General features: G+C 37.9%; 1 non-coding gene across 1 annotated transcript; it reads right to left on the reverse strand.

Moving 5' to 3' along the window:
• Positions 1-6,842: 6,842 nt before the first annotated feature.
• On the reverse strand, positions 6,843-6,914 carry TRNAD-GUC (transfer RNA aspartic acid (anticodon GUC)). The gene has a single exon. It is a non-coding gene; the product is annotated as a tRNA-Asp (tRNA).
• Positions 6,915-9,067: the final 2,153 nt, after the last annotated feature.

The following is a 9,067-nucleotide window of genomic DNA, read 5'->3' on the forward strand; positions in this document are numbered from 1 at the left end:
CCCTCATGACCAGCAACCTCCATTTGCAACTTTTTTAGGTCCCTCTCTAACTGCTGACAACGGCTTGTAGCTTCCGTTCTTACCTCCCTCAGCTTGGCATTTTCATTCCCTAGGCACTCCACCTTATTCTCAAACTTTCTCCTTTGGGCATCGGTTGGAGGGATGGGGGAAGCCCCTGGAACTTGGAAGAAAGTTCCTCGCATATGGAGACCGCCTACAGACAAAATGCAAAACATCATAATAACATCCTAAGGAAGGAGAAATGCACCAAGGAGGCAATACCTTGAACAAATATGAAGCCATTATCCCCTAAAGTTCTTCCCGAGGGAAGGGGGCTAGAAGATGCTTATCCTCGGAGGATAAGACCCCCCCCCTAAGATTAGCCACTAGAGAATTATTTCCCCTCTCTTGATCTAGAGATTGGTGACTGTGAAGATAGTCTGAAGACGTGCACGAGGACTTGAGTGGGGTATCCTTATCATCTTTGAAGGAAGGGGAGGAGGGGGCATAGGCAACGGACGAAGAGAAGAAGCCCCTATAGAACCAGTTCAAGGCTACTTTGAGGAGCAACCAGCAACTAGTCCTGGAGAGAATGAGGAAGTAGGTCGCTCGCCCTTTGACTCAGTAGAAGCAGGGGCCCCATTTTTGAAGATATTGGGATGGGGGTCCCCCCAACACGACCCCCAAGACGTGATTACTCATAAACTTATTAAACATGATGTTTTTTTGTCAATCCAAAGAAAAAATTTATTGTCTAAGGATATACGAGAAAAACACATAATAGCAAAAAAAAAAAAAAACAAAGAGATACCTAAGAAATCTCCCAAGGGCTCTATTCAAGGGGCCAGGCTAAAATGCCCTAACAGTCTTTCATCAATAAGAGAACCGCAGTCATAAGTGGTGGTTACTCAACGTAGCCAACAGAGAAGATAAAACAATTTTTCTCGCCTGCACATGCACAAAAGGCGGGGTCTCTTGAAGCCATTGATCAGGGAAGAACTAGGTATGGGGGGAGGACATAAAAACAGCTATTTTTTCAATGCTTTGGGGGATTTGAATTTTGCAAGAAGGATACCCCCTTGCGAAGTACAAAATAGAAGAACCCATCCCAGCTCGCTTGAGGCAGTAGCACTTAACAAAGACATGCACCGTTATAGGGGATCCATGAAATTGGAAAATCTTAAAACAATCGACCAAGACTCTAAAAGAATTGGGACTAACTGGACCTAAGAAACCTAAAAAGGACGAGCCATCTCGAAATAGAAAAGAGGAATGGGAAACACAAACCTGAACGCAGTTGGGCAGAGAGAAAACACAAGCAAGTTAGGGGAGGATGATACGGGCGACTCGTGGGAAAAGGGGTATAAACAATAAAAGAAGACGGAATGTGAAACTCTTGAAGCAACTGATCTATAGAGGAAACTTTCAAAGTAGAGGACCCCCAGTTTATCGGTGACTCAGGCACCGACTTCTCCTCCTCCTCCTCCTCCCTAGGAGAAGATCCAAATGCTCTTTCTTCCTCGGGGGAAGACCCAGATATCCTGTCTTCCCCAAGAGAAGACCTAGGGCCCTTTTCTTCCTTAGGAGAAAACACTCTCCCTCTTTTCCCCCTTCCTCATCCTCCTTGGACTCCTCATCTATCAACCTCTGGGCAGCAGTCGTAGCCTGCTGCAAGCTCCTCCTCTGTCCACTAGTAAATCGAGGCAAAACGAGGCTAACCTTTCTTGAAGTGGCTTCAGACGGATCATCACTTAAAAAGGTTTTCTTGATGAAACGGATGGATTCGTTAGAAGAAGACATAGAAAAGAAAAGTTTGGAAGATTATGAAGAAAAGTAGAAAATACTTACTGAGAAATGGAAAACCCACGTTCTTTAAAAAAAGGGATTTGTCGAAGGGCTATGCAACAGATAATTATGCCCATCATATCAACTGACAAAAAGTGAAGATCCACTTCCCTAAGTTGCAGGGAATAGCAGAGGCGAACAGGCAGCAAAAAATTTGAAGGGGTATCCTCCTTTCTAGTGTAACAAGGGCTTCTACTCTAAGAAGTAAAGGGGTACCCTTCCTCCTTAGACTGGGGGGGGGGACTGTACGACGTGTACGGCCCAAAAAGGCTTGGCCCAGCAGAGGGGGACGCTCCCTCTATATATACAGGTTCAGTCCCTCAACTGGGACACCTGCTAGAATTTGAAAATTCACTCTCTAATTTTGCTTTAGCATTCGAATTGCACCCTGATCCCAATTTTTTCTACGAATCATTATATCTTGATTTCTTATTACGATTATTTATTCCTAAATTCAATAATAACTTGAGCATCGGAATGCTAACGTGTTGCTTTGTAGGTCTCATTTTTTAAGTTCTTTTGTTCGATCAGCCCAAATCCATCGTCAAGGTCAAGCTTGTTGCATCTATGCTAAAATCGCATGCATCACATAAGAAAAATGACATAATTATCAATTAATATATTATATAATTACTCACGTACGAAAATGACAGTAATGACAAAACTTCGTATCCAAGTGAATTTTACTCTATATGAAAAAAATAGTTATTTGCATAAGAGATAATTTGTTGACTCAATAAATATATGTATGTATATATATTATAATATTTTTCTGCCAATAGAAAAATAAAATGATTCGAACAACCAAATAGACTAATCTATTTAACCATGATGCATCTACCATTATTTCTTCACTACTCAGTGAAATAAGTATTTTGAATTAATAACAATATTGGATACAAGAAGTACTTAAATTTAACAACAACTAAAGCTAAATATCAAACTAATACAACAAAAGAAAAAGAAAACTTTCATTCCGAACATGACCATGTCGGGGGAGAGAATGACTAATCCTTTATCTAAGAAAATAAGAATTTTCAAACTTAGAGCATACCAATCATAGATGTAAGAGTGGACTTTAAAATGCCCATTCCACTTCCATTCCATTCCTACATATCAATCATACTTTTAGGCCTCGTTTACTTCGACGATCGTATTAAATAAATGATAGGATTGTCCTTTACTAAATGAATGATAAAAAAAAACTTTGTATAATTAGTTAGGTGTTTACCAATTATATGTATTATCGAAACAGGATAAACTTTATCAAGTGTTTACTTTGATGTATCGACATATTTTTTGTAGGAAAATTATCCTTGAATCCTTGTTTATAAAATGTAACATATAATACAATATTATTTTTATTACTATTATATTATTATTATTTATTTATCATCATCATTGTTGTTGTTGTTGTTGTTATTATTATTTGTTTATCATCATCATTATTGTTGTTGTTATTTTTATTATTATTATTATTATTGATGTGCATAAAAATAGGCTGACCCAAAGAGGCCCGAGTGGCCCATAAAAGAAGAAAAAAATAGAAAGTCCACAACACCCTCCAGGAGGCCCAGCATCCCACGCCCATAACATCCCCAAGATGCCAAGGATGCCCAACCCACAATTTAATTAGGTAGGCCCAAACAGCCCAAACAGCCTAAACAGCACAAGAAACCCAGGAAGAAGGGAGGAGACCGCAGACATCCCCTAACTCGAGATCAGGGACATCCCCCGATTCAAACCATGATTAAAGCCCGATAAAATATTCGGTCCAAAAGGCCCACACACACGGCAACCTACTCTTCCACGTGGTATCTCATCAACCTAGGTGTCAGGAGCCACCTTGGACCACATCAAAGAGGAACTCCTTAGCGACTAGGACTTCTTGCAGACAAGAGGTCTCCTTAGACAAAGAGAACTACTACTAATGCACTCCTAACTACGGATAAATACGACCTACCTCTTACCCTAACCATCCTAACCAACTTCCACAAGAATCTCGGAAGGAGGATAAACCCCAACAGATGGGAGCACTCCCTTATAAATGTAGCCTTGGTCTCTCTAGGCAGGGGATACCTTTCTCACGCCACTCTTACTCTTTAAACTCCTCTCTCACTTTCTACATTATCTTTTAAGCTCTCTCTAAGTATATTATTACTTGTTCTTACACTTTTCATCAATTTTATTCACAATATCTCGACTTTTAATTAAATTCACTTACTTTTTGACTTTGTTTTATCTCAAATTCAATACTAACTTGGGTGTCGGAGTGCTAATGCCTTTTTTGCAATCCCTTCTTCAAGATCCGCATACGCTTCGGCCCAAGTTTCAAATAATAGTCCATATCCATTGGACCCGTGTATTTTTTTAGCGCTTCAATTGGCGCTATCTATGGGAACACAGAGTTAAAGACATGAGTAACAATGGATACACCTAGCAACGCATTCAACAAGGAGAAGGTTGTGGAGATAGCTGGTAGCACCCAAGCTTTAGAGGTCGTACCAAGGACACCCCTGGCCACCGCCAGTGGGGCGATAGTGAGTCCTGCCTCCCAAACATGCATCCTTCTCAAAATAAAGACCTACCCCCAGGCAGGTATCCTTCATGGAATAAGCTTTGCCCCTAGGCAAACATTTTTTTTTTTTTTAAAACCACCTAGAGGTGGGCGGAGCTTTTCGGAGCGCCCAATGTTTCTATATTAAACACACAAAATAATTACAGCAGGAAGAGCTACCTCCCTAGAATTTTTAGTAAAGCCATAAACAAGGAGTACTACTCTCTTACAAATAGAGCAACAATATACAAAGAGTACTACTCCCTTACAACAAAAAATCCGAACATGTGTAGTAGAAAAATTATAGCGAGTCAAAAAGGTTTTTGTAATCCCACCACGTCGTGGATCGCACAGCACCTGGAAATAAATCTGTACAAAAAGGCCAAGCCAGAGTGTGTGTAATGTTCCAAAATGATAAATGATGAACATAAGTATTAAGGTCATGTATGTATGGCTGGCAGCCTTTGAACTTGTGAAAGTGGTTCATAAGACCTGCAAAAGATATAACAACAAACAACTAAATAAAGGAGATCAGCAGAAGTGATAAAACCAAAAGGTAACCAGAGAAATATTGGTCCGAACATCAACCATATGGATGAGTAACCTCCAAGGAACCCATATAAGAACAATCACAAAAACAGCACAGAGAAGCTCAGATAGGACAACAAGTATCAGCAAAAAACTAATCAGTAATGAAGTACCCCTAATTTCAATAGAAAATATTTTAACTGAAATTAAAGGTACTAATACTTTTGATTCTAATAGCAGGCATCAAATGCCCCTAGGCAAACATCTCCCTCAATGAATGAATCTTCACATACAGACTTTCCTCAGGGAGTATCTTTAATATTTTAACTTAATAATCTTGGAGGTTTATTATACCACCTTGAATGGGTTAACATGTGCCTTCTTGTAGGGATTTCATGAGGGAAGCATCCTTCTCCAACTTTTAAGATTAAAGCTCTGCCCCCAGGCAGGGACCCTCTCATAGAAAATCCTTTCTTCCACACAGGCACAGAGGCCTTTCTCCGTGGAGGTACCCCAGCCTTCCTTCAAACAGGCACTTAGGTCCTTCTTTGGGGTAACCTAGACTCGATAGGAATCAATCCTAAAAAAATCTTATTTTAGGATCGTTCAATACTATTTATCATTAATCTTGGGTTGATTCAAGGTCTTAAAGTGAGCCCTTATTAGGTTCTTCTTTGAACCCAGAATCAGTCTAGTTTAGACTCGAAGTCAGTATAGACTAGACCAAACTCAATCTATATATGCTTATTTATTTTTTTAAAAAATTGTTTGAGTTGAGTTGGTTTGGGCTCAACCCAAACCATTTAATGAAACAAAAAGAAGAAAGAAAATTGGATTGGCTAGTCTGGACACCTAGTCCCAGACACAAAGGAATTCTTAGGGAAGAAAAAAATCTTTTTTCTCTAACCACTACAAAAAAAAAAAATAATTATTAGTTACAATATTAATGATTATGGCTAAAAATCATGGTAAATTATTACTATTAACTATGGATAAATAAAATCGATATAAAAATCTAGTTTTTTCATCATGAAAAAATAACTTAGCCATGATCAAGACATTCAACACGACTTTAGCCATGACAAATATTTTAGTCATCATTGCAAAAATTATTGCCAACAACTATTGTGTGACTGTGATTAATAATTACTTGTTATAATTATTTATTATTAATCATGACAATAAATCATTGTTAAATGTTGTAATTCTCCGGGTGAACGTTGCTTATCCTCATTCCCTTCTTCTCCTAAGGCCTTCCCCTAACCTCCTATTATATCTACTACAAAGTCAAACATTGATTTCGAATGCCTATTGTTCGTTTAGAGTATTGATGAGAAGGTTCATCAAATAATTCTCAAATAATTTTTGGCAATGTAATGTTCTTTAAGACGCTTTGTTAATTTTTTTTATTTATCTTATTATTCGTTCCACATGTGTATTATTATATTCAATTAATAAAATCGAGTTATTTTTTTAACTTTAAATTACTTCAATTTATGATTGTCTTATAAAATACATAGATAATAAATTTATAATTTAAAAACAAACAAGGTAGAACTACTAATGGACTTATATAAAAGTTTGACTAATAAACTAATAAAACATTTATCGATGCAATAATTTACAAATTAATGAATCAATGTGGGACAAGTTTAGAAGTAGAAGAACAAAAAAAATAAAAATAAAAATTAGAGTTTCAAAAGTAAAAGTATTTAAAAATTCTACTTGTATAATTAAATTAGATGACATTCTGCATATGTTAATAAAACTTATTAGATTAATAAGAAAAGAAAGACACAAGCTGGCCCGGCCCGGTGCCATTCAGGCCTCGGACCCAAGTGCGACAACTTGAGAACCAGTGGAAGTGGAACAGTCTCTCTTGGAATGGGGAAAATAATTTGAAAAAGGAAGACGCCGTTGCCGGGGATCGAACCCGGGTCACCCGCGTGACAGGCGGGAATACTCACCACTATACTACAACGACTTGTCGATTTCTTCATTAATATTACCACAAAATATTCTTGTCTTAAATCGTCTTTTATTAAAAAATGAGTTTTTTTCTTACTTTTCACTTCTTATACACATAAATTTTGTAAGGGCATCTTTACATGTTAAGTTATCAAGCAATCAGAATTTCTTATATCAAAATAAATTATATGATTTAATATATTCTAATAATATTATGCACACAAGAAACGTGTATCACACTAACTAATTTATATTAATAAGAACAAAACCTTATTTTTATTTATAAACAATGGTTACTTACATCACGCACTAATTTTTCGAATTACCGAAAAGAACCCTTATGTATTTTTCAATCAACCCAACTCAAATTTTTATTCTCCCCTATATATGTTTACTATCTGATTTACATAAAAATAAGTTGTTCTAAAAAGGTCCAAACGATCCAAAATAAAGAAAAAAACAAGAAACTCGTAGAGTTTTAGGAGACCCAAGGGGACCTATCAGGCCGCCCTGGCGGGTGTTCCCTAGAATAGATTGGCAAAATGAGGAGGCCCAAAATATCCTTCTACTTGGACTATGATCAAAGCCCAACAAAACATTCAACCCAAAAGGCCCGCGTGGCAGTGCACACTCCACTGTGGCATCCAGTTGGCTTAGGTGTCAGCAACCACCTTAGAACCACATCAAGCTAGTAAGGAAGAATAGTCTGACAGTTGGGATTCCTTGCAGACGAGGGAGGACCCCCCAAAGCCCTAGACTCCTGGGCGGCTAGGAGTCCTCGTGGATAAAGGGCCACCCCAACTCAATGATAAGGATTCAAAAGCACGCCTAACAGAACATAAGAACAAATGATGGCTTGTGCAAATGACCTTCATCCACTTTTTCTCGCAAATGGAAGAAACGTGCATAGTCCTATCGGAAGAAGATACCCCTTTATAATTACAGGTTTACTCTTTCATACTGAAGGCACTTCCTGAGACCTTCCCGACACATTTCTCACTCTCTGGACGTCCCCCTCACGTCCCTCACACTTCTCTTATTCTCTAAATCATCTCTCTAACTCTATAAATATTTTCTAAACATTCTCTAAGTACTCCACAAGAACATCATCAAGTGTTTTTATACTTTTCACCGACTTTATTCACCATATCTCGATTTCAATTATATTTATTTACTTTTTGACTTTGTTTCATCTCAAATCCAATACTAACTTGAGCGTCGAAGTGCTAACGCCATTTTTGCAAGTCCCCCCTTCAAGATTTATATTCACTTCGGTCTAAGCCTTGAACGGTTGCCCATATCCATTGGACCCATACGTTTTTTGAACGCATCACTATCTATCTATACTAATATATATATATATATATATGTCTTTTTCACTTACAAACAACGGTATGTGATACTCCAACACCAAATTTTTTGTGCAGATAATATATCTAAGTTAATTTTATTTATTTATTTTTTTAAATATGATATATCAATTTATATATTTTATTCTTATATAAAGTTATGTGCAAGAAAGGAGACTGGCCTAAAGAGGCCCAAGCGATCCAAAAAGAAGAAAAAAATGAGAGGTCCCTAACATCCTAGGAGGCCCAAAAGGACCTGACAGGCGATCCTAGCGGGTGCTCCCTAGAAAATAGATTGGTAAAGGGAGGTGGCTGAAGGACCAAAAGGGCCACGCATATGGCAGATACTCTCCCACGTGGCATCTCATCGTCCCATGTGTTAGCAACCACCTTTGACCACATTAGCCCTAGGAAGACCCCCCTAGTGGCAGAGACTCTTCATAGATGAGGAGTCTCCCAAGACAAAGTAAGTAAGGAAGGACTCCTTGCAAATGGAGGAAACGAGCATAGCATTATCAGAAGAGGCACCCCTATAAATACAGATTTACTCTTCCATACTTAGGGAACTTTTTGAGACCTTCCTGACACATTTCTCCCTCGTTGGACGTCCCCCTCACGTCCCTCACACTTCTCTTACTCTCTAAATCATCTCTCTCACTCTCTAAACACTTTTTAAACACTTTCTAAACATTCTCTGAGCACTCCACAAGCACATTATCAAGTGTTCTTAAACTTTTCACCGACTTTATTCATCATATCTTGATTTCAATTATATTTATTTACTTTATGACTTTATTTTATCTCAACTTCAATACTAACT

This window comes from Sesamum indicum, linkage group LG2, assembly GCF_026168435.1.
Source record: "Sesamum indicum cultivar Baizhima isolate 11 linkage group LG2, ASM2616843v1, whole genome shotgun sequence".
NCBI classification, from domain to species: domain Eukaryota; kingdom Viridiplantae; phylum Streptophyta; class Magnoliopsida; order Lamiales; family Pedaliaceae; genus Sesamum; species Sesamum indicum.